We start from the raw sequence: 22,875 nt of genomic DNA, 5'->3' as shown, positions 1-22,875 counted from the left end.
GAGGGCAAACCTGAGTGCTGCAGGCAGAATCAGCTGAGGATGTCCAGACAGCCGGCGTCTACTCCGGGAAACTGGGAACTGGGATTCCTGGAGCCCCTTTTCAACCTTGTCTCTTAATCAGCAAAAACTTGCCCGTAGATATGGGCCTATCCACTCTCCCAGGATAACGATTCTTTCCCACACCCTGTGCCTGGGCTCTAGGACCCCCACCTCCATCCCATCTTCTTCCAATTGCAACAGGTGCCTCTCCCTCATCCATTTCTTCTTTCAACAAATATTTGAGTGTTTATTGTATTCTGTCGTGGTCCGAACGCGGGTTGGAAAATAATTTCCAGACACAAAGCAGAATGTAAAGAGGTTAGAATTTATTAGAGGGAATGGTCACTGCCAGAACAGCAGGCCGACTTCCTAGTAGTCTGGGAGAGCCAACCCCGCACATGTGCTATTAGTCAGTTTTTATAGCCCTAGAACAAAGAAATGGTCCGAGGTGAAATTTTTGTTTTCTGATTGGTCGAGGCACATATACCTTCCTTCTTTAGAGTGGGAGTGGGACGGGTCAGATGCCTTTCCTTATTTGGGACGAGAGAGGAACAGGTCTCGTAGCCCAGGTGGGCTCAGGAATTTAGTACCCATCGCAACATGGTGATTAGAGTCCAGTAGGATGTGTAACGCTGAAACTTTTTCAGGCAGGGTTGTCCTTTGTCCTTGAAACACCATCGTCCTTGGAGCACCACACGTTCCAGGCACTATTACAGGTGCTGGGATACAAGTAGTGAACCAATAGCCTGCCCTACCCTACATCTTAGTGTCAGCTATCTCTGCCCTACCACTCCCCAAGAAGACCCCCCAATCTTGGGAGGTCATATCCATGCTCTCGTGCCTCTACCAGTGGCTGCTAGATCTTCTCGGGCTTACGTGCACAGTTCCCAGGCAGGGAGGGAGTTGAGGTTGTGGCTCAGCTACAGGTATGTGGTACAGCCTGGATACATTTAGGCACCCCAGAGATGGGGCTGTCAGGAGACTGGAAGCAGAGAGTGTAGAAGGGGTTATGGGGTTGAAAGCCTCAGATATTCCCTCCGACCATCCCGTTTTCCATGCCAGTCCCCCAATACTTGGTGAACCTCATAGAGATGCTATTTTGGGATCCCACAAGCTCGTCCTATGCTCTACAGCCCTGAGCCCCTTCTGTAATTCTGCTCATCCCCTTCCCATGCGGACTAAGTCCTTCTCTCTCTCTAGAATCCTCTTCTGTAAAACAGAAGAGTTGGCCTAGATGATCTCAAAGTCCTTTCTGTCTGGAACTGTTCTGACTTCCACAGCAGCCCCTGGTCCACCCTGTACTCCAAATGGGAGTTGTCAGGGAGAGTTACCTGGAGAAGGCAGGATAGAGAGAGGAGGGGCAGCCAGGCCACTTTGCACGTCTCCCTCTCTTACCATCACCACGTGATAGTCCCAAGAAGTAAGGATTCCAAGGACACACCTGTTCTGGTCAGGGGACCCTGGGGAAGTGCTGCCTGTCCCCCCATTCCCACCATCCTGAGCACCCCACATTCTGATCTCTTTCAGGCTCAGACCATGCTGTCCACAGTCCAAGGCTGCCCTAGGTAAGCTTTTTTTTTTTTTAATATTTATCTATTTATTTGGTTACACTGGGTCTTACTTGCAGCAGGCAGGCTCCTTAGTTGTGGCTCCAGGGCTCCTTAGTTGTGGCATGCGAACTCTTAGTTGCAGCATGCATGTGGGATCTAGTTCCTTGACCAGGGATCGAACCCAGGCCCCCTGCATTGAGAGCGTTGAGTTTTATCCACTGCGCCACCAGGGAAGTCCCCAACAAATTGTTTTGTTTTGTTTTGTTTTTTAAAGAATCAATTTTATTTATTTATTTATTATTTTTGGTTGCATTGGTCTTCGTTTGTACACACGGGCTTTCTGTAGTTGTGGCAAGCGGGGGCTACTCTTCGTTGCGGTGCACCGTTTTCTTATTGTCGTGGCTTCTCTTGTTGCAGATCACGGGCTCTAGGTGCGCAGGCTTCAGTAGTTGTGGCTCACAGGCTCTAGAGTGCAGGCTCAGTAGTTGTGGCATACGGGCTTAGTTGCAGGGATTGAACTCATGTCCCCTGAATTGGCAGGCGGATTCTTAACCACTGTGCCACCAGGGAAGTCTCCCCAACAAATAGTTTTTAAGTGCCTCCTATGTGCCAGGTGTTGGGAATATAGCAGCAAAAAAGCAAAGTTCCTGCAGTCATTGATCTTGCATTTAAACAGGGGGTTGTGATAAACAATAATACTAAGGAAATAATGTTGAGCAGTCTAAGTGCTATGAAAAGAAATGGAGCAGAATAAGGGGCTGGAGTGACAGAGGTGGGAAGGTTGGGGAGGCCTCTCTGATAAAGGATCTGAGCAGAGACCCGAAAGAAGTGAGGGACGAAACCACACAGACATCTGGTGGCGGAGGGTTCCAGGCAGGAGACCAGAAAGTACAAAGTCCCCGAGGCTGAAGCTTGGTGAGTCTGTAGCTGAGGCTGAGCAGTGGGAGAGGAGGAGGAGCAGAAAAAGGGGTCAGAGAGGAGCCAGAATTGTGGGGCCCTGTCAGCCATGGTAGGTGAGGACTTCGGCTTTCATCCTAGCAAGAAGAGAAGCTACAGAAGATTTTGAGCTGAGGATGTGAGCTGACCTTAGTTTTAAAAGGTTACTGCAAGAAGAAGACTACAGGAGAGCAAAGGGGTGGGGGGCAGCAGGAATCTTCAAATTAGAAGGATGTAATAGTCCAGGCAAGAGATGATGGTGGTGCTCGCTTCGGCAGCACATATACCAAAATCAGAACGATACAGAGAAGATTAGCATGGTCCCTGCGCAAGGATGACCCGCAAATTCGTGAAGCGTTCCATATTTTTATATGTATAACTGATTCACCTTGTTATAAAGCAGAAACTAACACACCATAGTAAAGCAATTATACTCCGATAAAGATGTTAAAAAAATAATAATGATAATAATCAGTCCAAGTTCTTCGCTCGTTTCTTGGATTTTGTTAAAAAAAGATCCAAGGGGGAAAAACATTCTTCTGGAGCAAGATTCTTTTCAAAACTCTGTCAGAAAGAATAAAGTAAGAAAGAACATGAAAAAAAAAAAAAAAGAGATGATGGTGGATTGGACTAGTTGCAAAGGTGGAGAGAAGCATTACCTCTAATAATTATCTCCAGACTACAGGGCACAGCAATCACTGTCTCCCATCCCACCTCACCAACCAGTTACTGGGGTGGCCACGTTGACCTGGTATCTTCAGAAGAGGTTGCTCGTGTCAGCAGCGTTAAGGCCCCTGGTAGCCATGTGCCCCTCAGCAGGGTGAGTAGAGGTTGCAGATGTTGAGGGCAATGCCCTGAATCATACCATAAGCTTCCAGGACCTGCAGAGAGGAATCAGTCCAAGGACTTTCCAGGGTTGAGGGTAAAAACACAATTTGCTACTCTTTCAGGCACAGGGTCTGTTGACTGGGACACCTAACATGGTGAAAACGGCCAGCAAAGCATGAGGGACTGAGCCTGTGCCCTCTGGCCTCTTGGGTCGGGAGGCAGTCTTGGAGCTGACCCCGGGGGACACATCCATGCCATACCACGGGGAGCTGAGGGCACTGCTGCTCCCCTCCTCGTGGGAGAGAGCTACCAATTGTAAGCTAGCTCCACAAAGTCAGGGGGCTGGATTATGCTCTAGAGGCCAGGATTCACAATTTTTTTTTTTAAGTTTTTTTAAGTTAAGTTTTTTTTTTTTTTTTAAGTTTTGACCCCATTTAGATAGGACCAAAGGCTCTGTGGTCCTCTTATCTCACCTATTCCTACTCCTAGTGGTATTCCACTATCTCCACGTGGGCATGCACAGCAGGAACTTTGCAAGGCTGCATGGCAGGCAAACCCTTGGCAGAAATCTGGAGTTAGATTGCCCAGTAATCTAATTTTTTTTTTTTTTTTTTTTTTTTTTTTTGCGGTACGCGGGCCTCTCACTGTTGTGGCCTCTCCCGTTGCAGAGCACAGGCTCCGGACGCGCAGGCTCAGCGGCCATGGCTCACGGGCCCAGCCGCTCCGCGGCATGTGGGATCTTCCCGGACCGGGGCACGAACCCGTGTCCCCTGCATCGGCAGGCGGACTCTCAACCACTGCGCCACCAGGGAAGCCCCCCAGTAATCTAATTTGAAAATCAGAATTTGGTGAGCCGTGATTGCTACCTGTGCACAATAACCCTTTGTCAAGGGTCAAAGGAAAATGTGAGGCATTTGCCATTTTGCGTTCTGGCAATGGCTAATCAGAACCTTGAGGGCCCAGCACCAGCCCCGGGAGCAGAGGCAGAAACACTGCTCTGGGAAGGTCATCCCCTCAGAGTTGTCATCATTCCCTGTGAGACCTCCTGCTGTTTATTTGGTTTAAAAAAATCATAGAGTGCTGAAGTTTGCACTCAGATTTGCATCATTTGCATTCAGATATGCACACCCTCTTGGGAGGAAGAGACAGGAGTGGTGTGACAGCAAATACTGTGGGAGGAATTGGGGACAGTCCTATCTCCTGTGTCAGAGAAAATGTTATCTCTGATGTGGATCAGGGCCTATCTGCTAAGTGTTTTGCCAAGGCCTTTATAGGTTTCTTCTGGATTAGGGCAGGGTAGGGGGCAAAGTTGGAGGCCCTATGGGCAGACCACACAGCCCAGGGGAGAAACCCTGTCCTTGGACACAAAAAACCTGAATTCTAGTCCACAGTCTGCCCCTTACTGCCTGGAAGGCGTTGGGGTAGTTTGTTTTCCTGTAAAATAGGGAGGAAATATTACCTGAATTTTTAAAATGAAGACAGTATATTGTATTTGCAATTTAAAAGCAATGAGAAACAAGAAAAAAAAGTTTTAAATTTTATTTTTTATGTATTTACATTTTTTCTAGTTTTATTGAGATATAATTGACACATAACATTGTATTAGTTTAAGGTATACACCATAATGGTTTGACATATGTATATATTGCAAAATGATTACCACAATAAGGTTAGATAATATCCATCGCCTCACATAGTTACAGTTTTTTTCCTTGTGACGAGAACTTTTTTTTTAAGTAATTATTTATTTATTTTTGGCTGCATTTGGGTCTTCGTTGCTTCTTGTGGTCTTTCTCTAGTTGCAGAGCAGGGGGGCGCTACTCTTCGTTGTGGTACGCAGGCTTCTCATTGCGGTGGCTTCTCTTGTTGCGGAGCATGGGCTCTAGTTGCGTGGGCTCTAGTAGTTGTGGCGCACGGGCTTAGTTGCTCCGCGGCATGTGGGATCTTCCCGGACCAGCGCTCGAACCCGTGTCCCCTGCATTGGCAGGTGGATTCTTAACCACTGTGCCACCAGGGAAGCCTGTGATGAGAACTTTTAAGATTACTCTCCTAGCAACTTTCAAATATACAGAACACTATTATTAATTATAATCACCATGCTGTACATTACATCCCCAGGACTTATTTATCTTTTTTTTATATATATAAATTTATTTATTTTATTTTTGACTGCCTTGGGTCTTCGTTGCTGTGCACAGGCTTTCTCTAGTTGCTGTGAGCAGGGGCTACTCTTCCTTGCGGTGCATGTGCTCCTCGTTGCGTTAGCTTCTCTTGTTGCAGAGGGTGAGAAGAGGTGAGAAGAGATCATATACTCATTTGCATACTTTGCTGGTCTGCCTGAGCTCCCCTCTTACCCACTCTGGTCCATTCTCCCTTTCTCTTTAACATGGCAGAGCTGGTCTGATCCAGGCAGTCCAGGGCTTCACACTCTTCAGAGCTTCCTATCACCCTCAACCCTAATGGGGCTTATGAGACTTTCGGTAGTCAGGCCCTGCACAGCTCACCAGCCCGATTCTCCCTCTATTTTTGGGGGTTTTTTTGTTTTGTTTTTATCTTTTGGCCACACCGTGCGACATGCTTAGTTCCCTGACCAGGGATCGAACCTGCGCCCCCTGCATTGGAAGCGTGGAATCTTAACCACTAGACCATCAGGGAAGTTCCTGTCACCCTCCCTCTTAAACATAATGCTCCAGCCTCTCAGGCATCAGCTTTCCCTATCTCCAAGCCTTTGGTCCCTGCTCACACTCTGTGAGTAGACTTTTCCTCCACAGTCACTGGGCTTTGTTCCCTGAGGCCAAGGGTGATGTACATCTCCCTGCTCTGTGCTTCCGCATCCCCTCTAGCTCCTCTTTTGCCATATTCCTCACACTTGTAATGACTAGTTTGATGTCTGCTTCTGCCCTAGACTGTAAGCTCCATGAGGAGGGACTGGACCACCTCCTTCACTGCTGTTTCCCCCATGTGTAGCACTGTACCTGGCACACAGTAAATTACTAAGAAGAAGATTGTTGCATTCAATTTCAGATTAGAAAATGAAGGTCCAGAGAATTCCCTGGAGATCCAGTGGTTAGGACTCTGCACTTTCACTGCCAGAGCCCAGGTTCAATCCCTGGTCGGGGAACTAAGATCCCACAAGCCGTGTGTATGGCCGAAAAAAAAAAAAAAAAAGAGGGCTTCCCTGGTGGCACAGTGGTTGAGAGTCCACCTGCCGATGCAGGGGACACGGGTTCGTGCCCCGGTCCGGAAAGATCCCACATGCCGCGGAGCGGCTGGGCCCGTGAGCCATGGCCACTGAGCCTGCGCGTCTGGAGCCTGTGCTGCGCAACGGGAGAGGCCACAACAGTGAGAGGCCCGCGTACCACAAAAAAAAAGAAAGAAAGAAAGAAAGAAAAAAAAAAAAGAAAATGAGGGTCCAGAGATCATTTTGTCTGGCTCCTTAAATTCATAGGTGGGGAAACTCAGGTTCAGGAAAGGTGAGTGACTTGCCCACGGTCACACAAAGAGTAGCTTGCAGAGTCAGCTGCCTGGTCACCACCTGCTTCAAAGCTGGCTCAGGCTTCCTCTGGCCCAGCTGATAAATCCCTCATCTTGGTTCAGTTCCCAGAGGCTCACAAAGTATCTCTTTGTATACAGTCTGATCTCTGCGACAGCCTCGGGGATGATGATAATGATAGCTGACACTGAGTGTTTTCAATATTCTAGTCATTTGTGTGTATTCACTTCCTTAATCTTTTGCATGACCCTGTGGGATAGGTACTGTTATTAGCATCCCATGTCACAGATGAGGAAACTGAGGCACAGGATATTTAAAGGAACTTGCCCAAGGTCAGATAGCTGGGAAATGGCAGAACTGGGATTTGAACCTGGCAGTCTGACTCTTAACCACGACACTGTCCAGCTTGCCCTGTATACAGGAGGGAGGAATTATTATCCTTTCTCTATCAGCCCCCAGGGTGAGGTTTGACATTCTTTGATTCAAAGGCAGGGGCCACAAACCTACTGCCTGCAGGAACTAGGCAGAAAACATGAATGGGTGAAGCAGACGGGTGTCAGGCAACAGGGCCTGGTGGGGACAGTGGTAAACTGGAGAGCACAGGGTCTTCTACAGCCACTCACCCTTGCTGTGCCTCAGCTCCAGAAGGGTGTTACTAAGAGCAAATGCAGGCTCAGAGTTGACTTTTCAACAGAAGTCACAAGTCTGAATTTTTAAGTGAAATCTCTCAATTGTGTAAACGGTGGCAACCAAAATTCAAGTTTTCTTCCCTCTAATAGGCAGGGCAAGGAAAAGATGTCCACGGGCTGAATGGCTGCAGCTCACAGGCCACAGTTTGCAGCCTCTTGTCTGAGACAGAAGACATTTCCTTTCTTCCTCCAGCTCCCGTCCTCTTGTCCTCCCTCTACCTCCGTCTAGCCTTCTTGCCCTGCTTCCTTTCCTTCCCCTTCCTTCCGTCTTCCCTGTCCCCACCTTGAGTGGTGCAGCCACCCACCTGTTGGTCATTGGTCTGGTAGTTCTGGCTGAGAGAGTAGGAGGAACCCACACCAGCGGGGACTCCAGGTCCAGAACACTGGCCACCAGGTTCCGGCTGTGTGGGTTCGTGTAGAGGGATCGGTCAGCGTTCCCTGTGTAGGGCGGAGGGAGATGTGTGGGTGTCCTTTGGGCTGCAGGGGCCAAGGGCACCTGTAGGGCTGAACGCAGTGGTCGTGGGGCTCTTGCCCATGCCTCCTAACAAGATGGCAGCCAGAGAGGGGCATAGGTGGATGCTCCAGTCCAGGAGTAGGTGGCTCCAGGGCATCCCCTAGCTTGGCATTCCAAGGGGAGGCTAGGGAAGCCCTCTTTCTTCTAGCCTCTCCAAAGCTTCCCTAGAGAGAATCCTTTCACCACCTGAGTAACAGAGGGTATTCCCATTTAAGGCCAAACTTTGCCATGGAGCTTCTTCCTGAACCCCAAATCTGCTCCTTGCTGGCCCCGTTCTCTGTTCCCTTTCGTCGAGAGACAACTTGTCTGCCAGCTACTGTGCTAAGTACTCTACGGGAATTACTCCTATTCCTCACAGCAACCTTTGAAGTAGGTTCTTTTTTCTTTTCTTTTTTTTTTTTTTTAGGCCGCACTGCACAGCTTGCAGGATTCTAGTTCCCTGACCAGGGACTGATCCCAGGCCTTCAGCAGTGAAAGCGTGGAGTCTTAACCACTGGACCGCCAGGGAATTCTCATGAAGTAAGCTCTTTATTATTCCCATTTCTCAGATGAGAAAACTGAGGCCCAACCAAGTTTATTTACCTAAAGCCATATAGCTAGTATATGGCAGAGCCCACATTTGAACTAGTCAGTCTGTTTCCAAGGCACATATTATGCTAAACTTCTCCTAAATGATCTAAATCTTCACAATACTAATATTATTGTCATCCCTTTCACTGAGGCCTGCAGAGAGAGGTTAAGTAACTCGTCCAAGTTCCCACAGCTGGGAGGTGTTGGAGATGGGGCTTGAACCGCCTCTGTCTTATCGCAACATGTGAACTGACCCTGCACCTGAGTCATGCTCAGGATGGTTTGCTTTCCATGGAATTTTACTCACCTGATGCTAAAAAGTCCATAAGGCAATTGATCGGTGAAAATACTGGGACTCAGAGAGGGGGAGTGACCGGCCCAAGGTGACGCCAACTACAGTTCATGCCTCCTGAATCTAAGTCCAGCGTTCTTTCCACCACATTGAGCTGCTGGCTGTTCTGTTGCTCTCCCAGAGTTTCTGGCTCTGAAGGCCTGAGTCTAATTCTCCAACCCTCACCACCTGGCACTAGATCGAGCAGGGCTCCTTAGGGAACTTCACTATAGCTCTGGCTTAGATCATCAAGGAAAAAGTAGACCAGGTGGGCTTCATCCCTCCTGCCCCCCCCAGCACTGCTCCCAGGAAGGCCCCGCCTCACCCAGCCGGGCCCATCTCAGCCAGAATTCCCTCAGTTGGAACTCCAGCCCAGACTGCCATTCAGCTAGCGCATCAGATGGTCCGGTGAGGGATTCCCCTGGGAGTCCACAAACCTGCAGGAGAAAGAGAAAGTGATCTGGCACCATGTCCCAGGGTTTCCAGGCAGGCCAGCTTCATGGACCTGTGGCCTGTGCAGTCTCACAGGGCCTTGTGTTTAGAAGGTCCCCACTCTTGGTTGACTTCTGCTGTCACTGTCTTGAATTCTTAATAACTTTTGCACAAGGGTCCCACAAATGATGTGGCAGACCCTGTAGCCAGGAAATGGCCCAGCTGCTTGGAAGTGGACCTTCCTTCCTCTTCCCCCCGACAGGAGCCCTGTGTTGGCGTGGAAAGGTTGGCTTCCCTCTGTTTTCTGGAGTCCTCACTGAGGGCTCATGCTGCCCCATTTCTTGCCGCTGATTCCTGGCCTGTATTCAGCCCCGTCGGCCATATGTGATGGCTTGGGGGTTGGGAGGGGTTTGCAGGACAGTTAGTGGCAAACTCCAGCTGGAACCACAGGGTTCCCGAGTCAGAAGGACCTCAGCAGTCATGTGCTGCAAACCCTCCCACTATAAAGGAAGGAATCCTGAGGCCCTGAGAGGGAAAGAAACCTGCGTGGGGATGCACAGCAAATCATTGTTTGGACTAACAGTGACTTTCCTTACTGCCTGTACCCTGTTGAGGGCAGGCAAGCAGTGAAGAGATGGAGCGCTCATGTAGCACTGGGCTGGGCCTTGGAAGATTTCTTTTTCTTTTTTGATTTAATTTAATTTTATTATTATTATTTTTTGGCCACGCCAAGTGGTTTGTGGGATCTTATTTCCCAGACCAGGGATGGAACCTGTGCCCTCTGCAGTGGAAACGTGGAGCCCTAACCCCTGGACCTCCAGGGAATTTCCAGTCGTCTATCATCTTAATTAAACTGTGTGAAGTTAGGTTTTAGCTCCTGGCAGGCAAGATCCTCATAGGCTGGGAGCAGCTGTGTCTGGGATTCAATAAAAGCAGTGAAGCCCAGCCAAACTGGAGCGTAAAGTCCCTTTAAAATGCCAAAAAAAAAAAAGAAGAAGAAGAAGGGGGACAAGATTTTAATAAAGAAAGAAAGAATCAAAACCCAAACCTGACTACCCAGCAGAGCACTTTGGCAGGATACATTTGGAGCGGCCTGTCCTGGCTGCCACACTTGCTGTGCACACACCCTGGCCCAGGCCCAGTGCTGAGGACTTTCCAACACTGAGCTCACTTAATCCACACAACAAACCTGTCAGATGCTATTTTTGTTTCCATTTTGCAGATGTAGAAATTCAGGTTCAGGGAGGTAAAGTGCCTCTCCTGTGATTTCTTAGGCAGTGACTTTAGAGTTCACTTATCAAGTGAGATAATGCATGGGATGTGTCGAACACAGTGCCAAGTGCATAGTAAATGCTCAATAAAGTTTGGGAATATAAGACCCTACCAACTGAATATGGTAAAACCAGGACTCAAATTCAGACCTCTCCAATTCCAGCCCTGTGCTCTCTTCTGATTATCTGGGGTCTCCCCGTGCCCCAGCCCTGCACAGTTAAACCTTGATTGATTTGAACTTGGCTACCCAGAGCTCACAATTAGGTTGATTTTTTTTTTCCTGAGCTTTCTACTCAGAATAGTAAAAAAAAAAAAAATCCACAGGAAACAGAGTAGGATTCAGAATTTAGTCTATGAAGGCAATTTCTCAGGAATATTCTTTTTTTTTTAATATTTATTTATTTGGTTGCACCAGGCCTTAGTTGTGGCACGCAGGACCTTCTTTGCAGCGTGCAGGATCTTTAGTTGCTGCATGCAGGATCTAGTTCCCTGACCAGGGATTGAACCCGAGCCCCCTTTATTGGGAGCATGGAGTCTTAACCACTGGGCCACCAGTGGTGGCCTCTCAGAAATATTCTTTAGTTAATACCCACTCCAGCCAGCTATCTGCACCTCTCTGTCCTTAAGCCTAAACAGGGAGTGACACATCATAGATGCTTAAAAACAACTTGTGGAGGAAAGGAAGGAAGAAGAGAAGGAAGTAAAGAAGCTCTCTGGCAGACCTTAAGTCCCCAAAGAAAGATTCAGATATATTGTATTTATGAGATGTTCTTTGCTAAAGAAGAAAGGATTCCTAACACATTTGGGAATTTTTAATTTTAAACATCAAGGATATACAGGTTAGGGATATACATGTTAATCAGGAATTCAGTTAAGCAGAATGGTTGGTTGCTGGTTCTGGTTCCTTGAGGTCCAGCATAATAACATAGCACCCAGAAGCCTCCCTTATACTAATATGCATGGTGCCCCAGGGGCTTGTTTCAAAAGAAGGCAGAGTCAGCGTCTCCCTGGCCTTCTGTTAACCATAAGCAGCCAGACAAGCAGGGAGGATGTTGGGGTCCGAGAACAGCCAAAGTTTATGGTATAGCTGGGAGGCTACATCTTTCTCACTTCTTTCCCTACACAGTCCTGGCTAGTGTTCCTGGCCAGTCCCATTCCCTTTGTCAGCCTGAGCTTCTGGGCAGAGGCTGGTAGGACAGCTGGCTCTGATGCTGGCACCTGCTCAGTCGCTGGCATTTCAGAACCTCAGGGCGGATGCTGGGTTGCAGGGTAGCACCTGGGTGGGCTGGGATTGGCTGATTTGGTTCAAGGTTAATTGCAGGGCTCCAAAACCCAGATATCCCCAGGTGCCAGGCAGGGAACATATATGAAAGAAGCTGCCAGGTTGGAACTATACTGAAATCCAACTCTAGCTGGTGGTTTCCAAACAGGATTGAGGACAGTGTTGCTAGACATGCCAATTTCTCAGAGAAGTGGGACATCCAGATTTCTGTCATTGCTCTTAATTTAAATTTTTTTTTTTTTTTTTTTTTTTTTTTTTTTGCCTGTGTTGGGTCTTCGTTGCTGCACGTGCGCTTTCTCTAGTTGTGGAGAGCGGGGGCTACTCTCCGTTGCAGTGCATGAGCTTTTCATTGCAGTGGCTTCTGTCTTTGCAGAGCACTGGCTCTAGGCGCACGGGCTTCAGTGGTTGTGGCTCGCAGGCTCTAGAGCGCAGGATCAGCGGCCATGGCTCACGGGCCCAGCCGCTCCGCGGCATGTGGGATCTTCCTGGACCGGGGCACGAACCCGCGTCCCCTGTATCGGCAGGCGGACTCTCAACCACTGCACCACCGGGGAAGCCCATCCTCTGGGTTTTTATAGAGGCTTTTTTTCATCGGCATGGTTGAGTAAGGCATTGGCCATTAGGCTGCAGATTCAACCTCCAGTCCCTCTCCCCTCCCTGAAAGTTCCAACCCTCTAATAACACAGTTGGTTTCCTGGCAACCAGCCCCCAACCTTAGGGCAATCCGAACATCATCTCATTAACATAACAAAAGACACTTTAAATCACTTAGGAAATTCCAAAGGTTTTAGGAGCTCGAAAGTAATTTAAAAATTCTTCTTCCTTTTTTCCTTTCCTTTTTTCTCCTCTCTCTCTCCTTCCTTTCTTTTCTTTCTTCCTCTTCTTTCTTCTCCTTCTCCTCCTTCTTTTTAAAAGATAAGCACACAATGGGTTCTATTTACAACCCATGGATAAGGGGTTGAGGAGGAAAAGGCTGAGGACAATATAATCTGCCAGAGCTGGGAGGGACCACAGAATCTATCTCACTGAGAATAAACTAACAAGTGGCCCATGGACGCACCTCCTCATTCCCCCAATCTCATTTTTGGACATTAAGAGCCAAGCCCAGGGGAGGTCATCTCGTCTTAGTTGGCCCCTGCTCCAACCACTGCCCCTCCAGGAGATGGAGCTGGTAATGTTCCCAGCAAGAGCCTCTTTCTCCACGTTGGGCCTTCAAAAGACACCTCAGTGAGTATGAATGGTGCAGTTCTAGCTAGTAGGATGTCAGTGAAATGACACATGACCCAAGTCCTCTTTTCCAGGAAGAGTTTGCTATTTAGAGAGACTTGAGGTGAACTCTTCTAAGTGAAGAATTCTATCTTTATTAATTTAAAGTACCCTCTGGGAGTTCCCTGGTGGCCTAGTGGTTAGGATTCCAGGCTTTCACTGCCATTGCCTGGGTTCAATCCCTGGTCGGGGAACTGAGATCCTGTAAGCTATGGGGCAAAAAAAAAAAAAAAGAAAAAGAAAAAGGCACCCTCTAATGCTAAATATGACCTTTTTAAAAGAATTACGATAATAAAACATTTGTTTATTCCTCAGTATAGACAAGGCTTTTTTTTTTTTTTTTTTTTTTTTTTTTTGCGGTATGCGGGCCTCTCACTGTTGTGGCCTCTCCCGCTGCGGAGCACAGCCTCCGGATGCGCAGGCTCAGTGGCTATGGCTCACGGGCCCAGCTGCTCTGTGGCATGTGGGATCTTCCCAGACCGGGGCATGAACCCACGTCCCCTGCATCGGCAGGCGGACTCTCAACCACTGCGCCACCAGGGAAGCCCAGAAATGGCATTTTTTATAAATCCAATATAATTTTTGTAACAACCCTTTGAGCTAAGTATTTATGTATATTTTCCAGATTATGTGGTAGATAAAGGTGGCCACAAATTCTTTGTCACTTCTCTCTTGGAGGGGTGGGTCTAGCTCCCCCAACTTGGACCTGGTGACCAGCTATAAATTGGGGTTCCCATGACTCCCACCTCAGAGGTCAGTAGTTTGCTAGAATGACTTACAGAACTCAGGGAAACTTTTACTTACGTTGACTGGTTTATTGTAAAAGATATTGTAAAAGGTACAGATGAATGGCCAGGATGAAGAGGTACATAGGATGAGGTCCAGAAGGGTCCCACGTGTAGGAGCATCTGTCCCCGTGGAGTCAGGATGTACCACCCTACTGGCATGTGGATGTGTCCACCAACTCGGAATCTCTTCCAACCATGTAGTGCTAGGATTTCTATGGGGGCTTCATCACATAGGCATGATTGATTATTAACTCAATCTCCAGCTCCTCTCCCCTTCCCAGAGGTTGGGGGGCTGGGGCTGAAAGTTCCGAGCTTCTGATCATGGCGTGTGGTCTTTCTGGTGACCTGCACCAATCCTGAAGTTATCCAGGAGCCCCCCAATCATTGCCTCATTAGAACAAAAGACACTCCTATCGCCCAGGAAATTCCAAGAGATTTAGGAGCTATGTGTCAGGAACCAGGGTCCAAGACCAAATATTTAATTTATTTATTTTATTTATTTTTGCTGTGTTGGGTCTTCGTTTCTGTGTGCGGGCTTTCTCTAGTTGCGGCGAGCAGGGGCCACTCTTCATCGCGGTGCGCGGGCCTCTCACTGTCGTGGCCTCTCTTGTTGCGGAGCACAGGCTCCAGACGCTCAGGCTCAGTAGTTGTGGTGCACGGGCTTAGTTGCTCCGCGGCATGTGGGATCTTCCCAGACCAGGGCTCGAACCCATGTCCCCTGCATTGGCAGGCAGACTCTCAACCACTGCGCCACCAGGGAAGCCCCAAGACCAAATATTAGAACAAAAAATGCTCCTAAGTACTCTTATCATTTAGGAAATTACAGAAGTTTTAGGAGCTCTATGCCAGAAATGGGGCAGAGACCAATATATTTATTTTTTACTATTTCACAAGTTGTATTGTTTATTGAAGAATGGAGAAGGCTGCCAAGCGGTCTTCGCTGCAAAAAGTATTGTAATGTATGAATAAGAAAATCAAGGCCCATAAAGTGTAACTAACTGCCTAAGGCCTCATGAGAAGCAGCAAAGCTAGAATTCGAACATGGCCTATAGGAGACATTCAATTTTTACTTCTCTTATTTAAAAAAAATTGGGGACTTCCCTGGTGGCCCTGTGGTTAGGACTCCACACTCCCACTGCAGGGGGCATGGGTTCGACCCCTGGTTGGGTAACTAGGATGCTGCATGCTGCGCGGTGTGGCAAAAAACAAATTTTTGTTTTATGATCACTTTTTTAAACTTTTTTTTTTGGACCACACCCTGTGGCATATGGGATCTTAGTTCCCAGACCAAGGATTGAACCCTCGCCCACTGCAGTGGAAGTACAGAGTCTTAACCACTGGACAGCCAGGGAAGTCCCTCTAACAACTTTCATAGATAGACATGCAACAGTGTTAATTATATTTATCATATTATACATTATATCCCTGGTACTGATTTATCTTATAACTAGGAGTTTGTACCTTTAGACTACTTTCATCCAACTCCCTCTCCCCTGATCCCCTGCCTCTGGTAACGATCTCTTTTTCTATGATTTAGTTTGTTTTTTGAAGTATAATTGACCTAAAACACTATGTTACTTCCAGATGCACAATATAGTGATTTGATATTTCTACACATTTCAAAATGATCACCACGACAAATCTAGTTACCGTCTTTCACCATATAAAGATATTACAGGGGCCTCCCTGGTGGCGCAGTGGTTGAGAGTCCGCCTGCCGATGCAGGGGATACGGGTTCGTGCCCCGGTCTGGGAGGATCCCATATGCCGCGGAGCGGCTGGGCCCGTGAGCCATGGCCGCTGAGCCTGCGCATCCGGAGCCTGTGCTCCGCAACGGGAGAGGCCACAACAGTGAGAGGCCCGCGTACGGAAAAAAAAAAAAAAAAAAAAAAAAAAAAAAAAAAAGATATTACATAATTATTGACAGTATTCCTCACACTGTACATTTCATACCTCTAATTCATTTATTTTGTAACTGGAAGTTTGTACCTTTTAATCTCCCCCACCTATTTTTCTTATCTCCCCACCCTACTCCTCTGGCAACCACCTGTTTGTTCTCTGTATCTATGATTCTGTTTCTGTTTTGTTGTGTTTGTTTGTTTGTTTTAAAGATTCTACAAATAATTGAAATAATATATTGTCTTTCTCTGTCTGACTTATTTCACTTAGCATAATACCCTCTAGGTCCATCCATGTTGTCACAAATGGCAAGATTTCATTCTTTTTTTTATGGACCCCATCTTCTTTATCCATTCATCTATCACTGGGCCCTTAGGTTGCCTCCATATCTTGGCTATTGTAAGTATAAAAATAATTGTAAGTTAAAAAAACCCCAACTAGTCATGCATTTTGTTTTATAAATCCAGTGATAATAAAAAGCTCATATCCGGGACTTCCCTGATGGTCCAGTGGTTAAGAATCTGCCTTCCAATGCAGGGGACATGGGTTTGATCCTTGATCGGGGAGCTAAAATCCCACATGCTGCGGAGCAACTAAGCCCACGCACCACAACTAGAGAGAAGACTGCGTGCCACAACTAAGACCCAACACAGCCAAAAATAAATAAATAAATATTTTTTAGAAAAAGCTCATATCAAATGCCAGCGGTCCTTTGTCCCAGCTTTGCCCACCTCTAGCTCATTGTGTTGCCTACATGCATCTCTTTTAAGCTGTTTCTTTTGGCATTTATCTCACTATTTTAAGATAATGTACTTATACTGCTATTTTGGGATTTAAAAATTAAAAACAGTAATTATTGATTAAAGATTTAGCTTTCTTACAGCTGCACCCTAAAGTCCCTTCCTCCCCTTTTATTTTTTTTAATTTTTATTTTTTTTTTGTGGTACGCGGGCCTCTCACTGTTGTGGCCTCTCCCGTTGCGGAGCGCAGGCTCCGGACGGGCAGGCTCAGCGGCCATGGCTCACGGGCCCAGCCGTTCTGTGGCATGTGGGATCTTCCTGGACTGGGGCACGAACCCGTGTCCCCTGCATCGGCAGGCGGACTCTCAACCACTGCACCACCAGGGAAGCCCCTTCCTCCCCTTTTAAAATGAGGTTCTGTCACAATACAGCCCTTAGGGTTAAATAATCAGTATGTACATTATTATGAGTATGTAAATATTGTTCACTGCTGTGCTGCGTATTGATAGTTTAGGTACTTCCCTGGTGGTCCATTGGGTAAGACTCTGCTCCCAATGCAGGGAGCCTGGGTTAGATCCCTGGTTGGGGAACCAGATCCCTCATGCATGCTGCAACTAAGAGTTCACATGCTGCAACTAAAGATCCCTCATGCCACAACTAAGACCCAGTGCAGCCTAAATAAATAAATAATAAAATAAATTTTAAAAAAAGTAGATAGTTTACTATGATTACCTTTCCTTCTTTGTAAAACTTGTTTGTTTTTCCTGTGGTTAATAATGGCCATATTTTCCCATTTGCTTTGTTATATACATACTTATCCAAATGCTCCAACAGATCTGTCAGTAATTATTCCAAATGCTTAGACAAGTCAGATAACCTCTTAGTTTTATTTTTTCCCTGGAGACCTTCCTTTGATTGCTTTCTGTATTCCTGCTTCAACTGAACTGGCCACGTTTTGGTCAGCTGCCCAGCTGCTACTTGGAAACCATCATTTGGTTCTTCTGAGGTAGATTCTTGGTTTCCTGGATGCTTTGCCTTACACTTTCTTGCTTTACAACTCTGTTTTGCTGAAGCATATTCTCCAGTGACTTTCTGAGAAAGGCTACACAGGATGTAAATTTATTTACCCTTTACTTATCTGGAAATATTTTTGTTTTAGTCTCACACTTGATTGAAGGTTTGGTTGTGCACTTAAATCTAGGTTGAAAAGTTTCACTCAAAAATTATGAAGGTGGGGCTTTCCTGGTGGCACAGTGGTTGAGAGTCCGCCTGCCGATGCAGGGGACACGGGATCGTTCCCCGGTCCGGGAAGATCCCACATGCCGCGGAGCAGCTGGGCCCGTGAGCCATGGCCGCTGAGCCTGCGCGTCTGGAGCCTGTGGTCCGCAACGACAGAGGCCACAACAGTGAGAGGCCCGCGTACCGCAAAAAAAAAAAAAAACAACTATGTTTTTTGCCTTTTAGTATGTCTTGTAATTTTTTCTTGATAGCCAGACATAATGTACTAGCTAAAAGGAACTGCTGTAGATTGGCCTTTAGTAATAAGGTTGCAAGGTGTAAGGGAAGGGGAAGTGTTCTGTAGTCCTATGACTGGATCACAGTCTCTTAGTGAGCCTGTGATGGACTGGCTCACTAAGAGAAGGACTATGGACTTCACTTATCTTCTCCCTCCAGTCCCCCCAGGGTGGCTAGAGTGGGATGGAGTTGTGTGTTTCCCTTCCCTTAGGTCTGTTAGGCTCTGATAAAATCCCAGTAGGTTAGGCTCTGGTTAAATTTTAAGTGTCTCCTCAGGGCATATCTTATTAACAAGAACAGAATGCTCTAGCACATTTCAAAATGGTTCCCTTTACCCTCCTCTGCTGGAAACATGAGGGATTTTTTTCTGATGTTTACTATGAGAACCTGGTAGAACTTCAGGTAAAACCCACAAAGTCACAAAGTATGCTCCCTTCCCCCAATAGGACTGGGTTCCTTGGGTTTTGTTTTTTGTTTTTTGTTTTTGGCTGCACTGGGTCTTCATTGCTGCACGCGGGCTTTCTCTAGTTGCGGCGAGTGGGAGCTACTCTTCATTGCAGTGTGCGGGCCTCTCACTGTGGTAGCTTCTCTTGTTGTGGAGCACCAGCTCTAGGCGCACGGGTTTCAGTAGTTGTGGCACACAGGCTCAGTAGTTGTGGCTTACGGGCTTAGTCGCTCTGTGGCGTGTGGGATCTTCCCAGACCAGGGATCGAACCCATGTCCCCTGCATTGGCAGATGGATTCTTAACCACTGTGCCACCAGGGAAGCCCTTCCTTGGTGTTTTTATTTCTCAGATTTGTCCACACTGAGCCTCCAGGAATTCATCAATTACAGTTCAGGTTTCCTTTCCCTGGCACTGACTCCCACAGAGGTTTCTGCTCTGTATTTGTCTGTCTCTCTATCCAATTCTGGGGGCAGTGGTGTGCCTTATAATCTGACTTATTGTACATATCTAACAAGAGTTGACTTTTCAGTTTGTTCAACTTTTTACTTGTTGTTAGGATGGAGTGGCCACTTCCAAGTTTCTTACATGTTGGACTAGAAACACATCAATTTCATTTTTAATGGAAGAATATCCAAATAGACATCTTGTGCCTATTCCTACCCCCCTCCCCACCCCACTGCCCCCTCAGGAAACACAAAGTATTTGGAGGACAGGGTGTCTGCCTTCCTTCTTCCTTCTTCATGACTACAATGTCTCTGGCCTTCCTCCACACCTATGGAAAAATTTTTCATTGTATCTTAGCAATGAATTACCAAATCTGGATTTGAATCTACATCTAGCACATGTACCTACATAATTAGTTTCTGTGATTATTTGATTGGTCTGATTCCCCCACCAGATTGGAGGCCATGATCTAGAAGTGGCCCTGCACCAGTATAGGGACATCATTCAGAAGTGCTAGGCAGCAGATCACCAGGAACCCTAATGACTCAGGACTGGACTGTCCTCTGAGGCCATAGGCTCCTCACTTTCATAAGCCGAAATTATTCAGAGGTGACCTCTATTGACTAAAGGAAGAAACTGCAGTTACCCTCCCACCCCACCCCCCTTCCTTCCAGTACAGGGAAATGACCAACATAATCCCTGCTATCTGCCAGGCATTTCACGTATATTATGCCATTTGTCCTTGGATTTATAATATTTGCATCTATAAGATGGGCACCATCACTCCTACTTCATAGTCGAGGAGAGTGGGGTTCGCAGAAGTGAACTAATTTCTGAGTTCCCACTGTAAAGAGGCACTGCTGAGATCCACCCCAAAGCCTTTGGTCTGTCCACCAGTCCCCTGCTATTCAAAGTGCAGTCCAAGGACGAAAGCATGGTCGAAGCTGGGAGCGTTAACAATGCAGACTGCAGGCCCCACTCCAGATCTACTGAATCAGAATTTGTATCCTAAGGAGATAAAAATTTTGTATGCACATTATTATTATTATTTTTGCTGTATGCGGGCCTCTCACTGTTGTGGCCTCTCCCGTTGCGGAGCACAGGCTCTGGACTCACAGGCTCAGCGGCCATGGCTCACAGGCCCAGCCGCTCTGCGGCATGTGGGATCCTCCCTGACTGGGGCACGAACCCGTGTCTCCTGCATCGGCAGGCGGACTCTCAACCACTGCGCCACCAGGGAAGCCCTTGTATGCACATTAAAGATTGAGAAGTACCCTGGCTCCCAGGAAGTGCTAGGGGAACCTCTGCCTGTGTCCTCCTGAGGAGAAACTGAGTTTTCGCATTTCTTCTGTAAACGCGGTTTTCTGGTTATAAAGCACTTATGTCATTTTTTTCATGTACTTTCATGACATTGGCTCTCCTTTATCCTGGGAGGTAAATAAGGTCAGTAATGATCAGTCCCATGTTAGAGATTCTGGAAACAGAAGCCCAGAGAGGGGAAGCGACTTGCCCAGAGCCACCAGCCAGCAGGCATCCCACCACTTGACATGGTTTGGATGGGACAGTAAGTCAAAGGTTTTAGGATCTGATGTTGGTGCCAGCATGAGGGCTGGAGGTTCCTGAGCTTGCCTTCCGGGGTCAGAAATCACCAGACTGAGAGAGCCCTCCGCTCACTTGTTCATTCATGCACGGCAGGAGGGCTCCAGTTTTACTCCCTGGGCACACTGTGTAACATCTCAGCTTTCACTTTTGCATAGAGTTGTCACGAAGACCGAATGTGAATGATGCAAGCTAAGTGCTGGCACCAAGTAAGAAATCAACAAGTGTTAGTTCATATTCATTCAATTATTTGTTCAACAACTATTGAACACTTGCTGTGTGCCAGGCACTGGCTAAGATAGCTGATGGACAAGGGAGATGCGACCCTGCTCCCGTGGAACTTACAGTCTAGCAGGGAGACAGACATTGATTAAGTGCTTACAAGTCTTGACTCGAATGGATGAATTTGGCTGTGCGTTTCCCTGTGGCCTAGATGTAACCTTTCCTTCCCTCTGTTCACTCAGAGAAAGTGAAACCAAACCTCAAGCTCTTGGCTCACTAGGCAGGTGTGAACCATGGCCCAAAGCTGTCCCACCTGTCTAGTCTTGCAACATGTTTCCTCCTTGGAGAGGGTTCCCACCTCCACCACGAGGGAGGGATCTTTGCAAAATACCCGAACAGGGATGGGGGGAGTGTGGTAGGAGGTGAGAGGGTTCGACTTTATTCTGAGGACCAGGGGAGCCGTTGCAGACTATCTCAGAACGCTCTGCTGCTCTCCCACACCCAGGTAATGCTCCACCAACAATGGCCACTTTCCAGTTCTTCAAATGACCAAGTTCCTCCCATCACAGGGCATTTGCACATGCATTTCCCACAGCCTGGAAAGGTCTCCCCACCTCTCTTCACTTAGTTCATTCTACTCATCACTCAGGGGCCAGCTCCTATGTCAGTTCCTCCAGGAAACCTTCCTTGACTCCTCAGGGAAGCTTCAGACCCCCAAATATAACATTCTGTATTTTCCCTTCTTGGCATTTATCACAACTTGCATGTTTATATTTGTGATGACTTGCTAAGCATCAGTCTTCCCCAGTAGACTGACAGCAGAGCTGGTGTGTTTTGCTGAATTATCTTCTCCCCAGCACTGAGCACAGTGACAGGCTCCATAACCAGGACAATAGGGCCTGCTCTCAACACCTGCCTCTGAAAGGACAAAGCGGTGGGGGGGGATGCTCAGGGGTTTGAAGCTCACCCCAAAACTTGAGGTTAGGGAGGGACATACAACACAGAAGCTAATCTGAGGCTGCAGTGGTGCAGGGAAGACACAGGAAGGACTTGAACCGAGGTAGAGGCATCAGGACAGACCAAGGCGGAGTCCCAAGTCAGCGGGGAAAGTCTGACGGGATGTGGAAGGAGAGAGAAGAGGTAAGAACCACCTGCAGGTTCCCGGCTTGGGAAAGGGAGCGTGATGGGCCCATTCTCGAGGAAGGGGTCACAGACGGTGAGGCCAAACGGCCTTATCGCACCCCAACCCCTACTCCCACTCCAGCCCGTCTTCCTCCTGTCAGTGGCCTGGACTGTCCCTGGCACCAGACACAGGCCACGCAGCTCAGCAGCACAAGTCCCTTTTTATTAACCATCCTCCCTGGTCTGAATGCGCACAAGTAGAAAAGAAACAGTAAAATGCCCTGGCAGAGAGGGCTGGGGAAGGTGCTCCTGAGGTTAGGCCAGATTCCAGCTCATTTTCCCCTTACATCCCCCCACCCCTCACTGAAATCCAACATTAGGAGGCAGTGCAGCCCTGCTGATGATGGGCCGCCCTCCTAACTGTATCCGGGGTGGGCACTGGCAGGGCCTGGTGCTGTGCAACAGGCTGAGAGAAAACGGCCACGGGGGTCTGGCCCCCAGGGAACGTGTGGAAAGGCAGGTCACCCAGTCCGGGGGTCTGAGCAGAAGCCTATTTGGCCCCAACAAGGCTCTGCTTCTTCTGTCTCACTGTCCTGAGGGCAGGGATCCCTCTCACCCTACCACTGCATTCAGGGGTTTTAGGCAGGAGGGGCCAGGGAGAACGCTCGGTGTTCCAGACAGAGGAAGCCTGATTCGGTGCCTAGGGTTGGCCTAAGTGAGTGGCCAAGGTGTTCAAAATATGAAAGGGGAAAATATCCTTCCTCACCCCGCCTGGGGCACAACGTAGGCGTGACCTCAGTGTGATCCACAGGCTGCCGAGGCCAGGCCTGGTAGACCTGTGGAGCTGAGGAAGTGGACGAGAGAGGGTTTGGTCCACCCCCACCCCCATACTCATGTGA

The 22,875-nt window shown here is 47.8% G+C and overlaps 1 long non-coding RNA gene across 1 annotated transcript in view; it reads left to right on the top strand.

The window, feature by feature from the left end:
• LOC309795235 overlaps positions 1–22,875 on the top strand; it is a 35,046-nt gene that overhangs the window by 7,424 nt on the left and 4,747 nt on the right. Inside the window, exons 2-3 of the long non-coding RNA XR_014292228.1 lie at positions 1,567–1,604; positions 8,456–8,568. This is a non-coding gene — a long non-coding RNA (uncharacterized lncRNA). The remainder of the gene's footprint in view (positions 1–1,566; positions 1,605–8,455; positions 8,569–22,875) is intronic.

This window comes from Mesoplodon mirus (assembly GCF_964341445.2).
Source record: "Mesoplodon mirus genome assembly, chromosome: 19".
NCBI lineage: Eukaryota > Metazoa > Chordata > Mammalia > Artiodactyla > Ziphiidae > Mesoplodon > Mesoplodon mirus.
The sequence above is the reverse complement of the archived record's forward strand: the minus strand, read 5'-3'. Positions and strand labels throughout refer to the sequence as shown.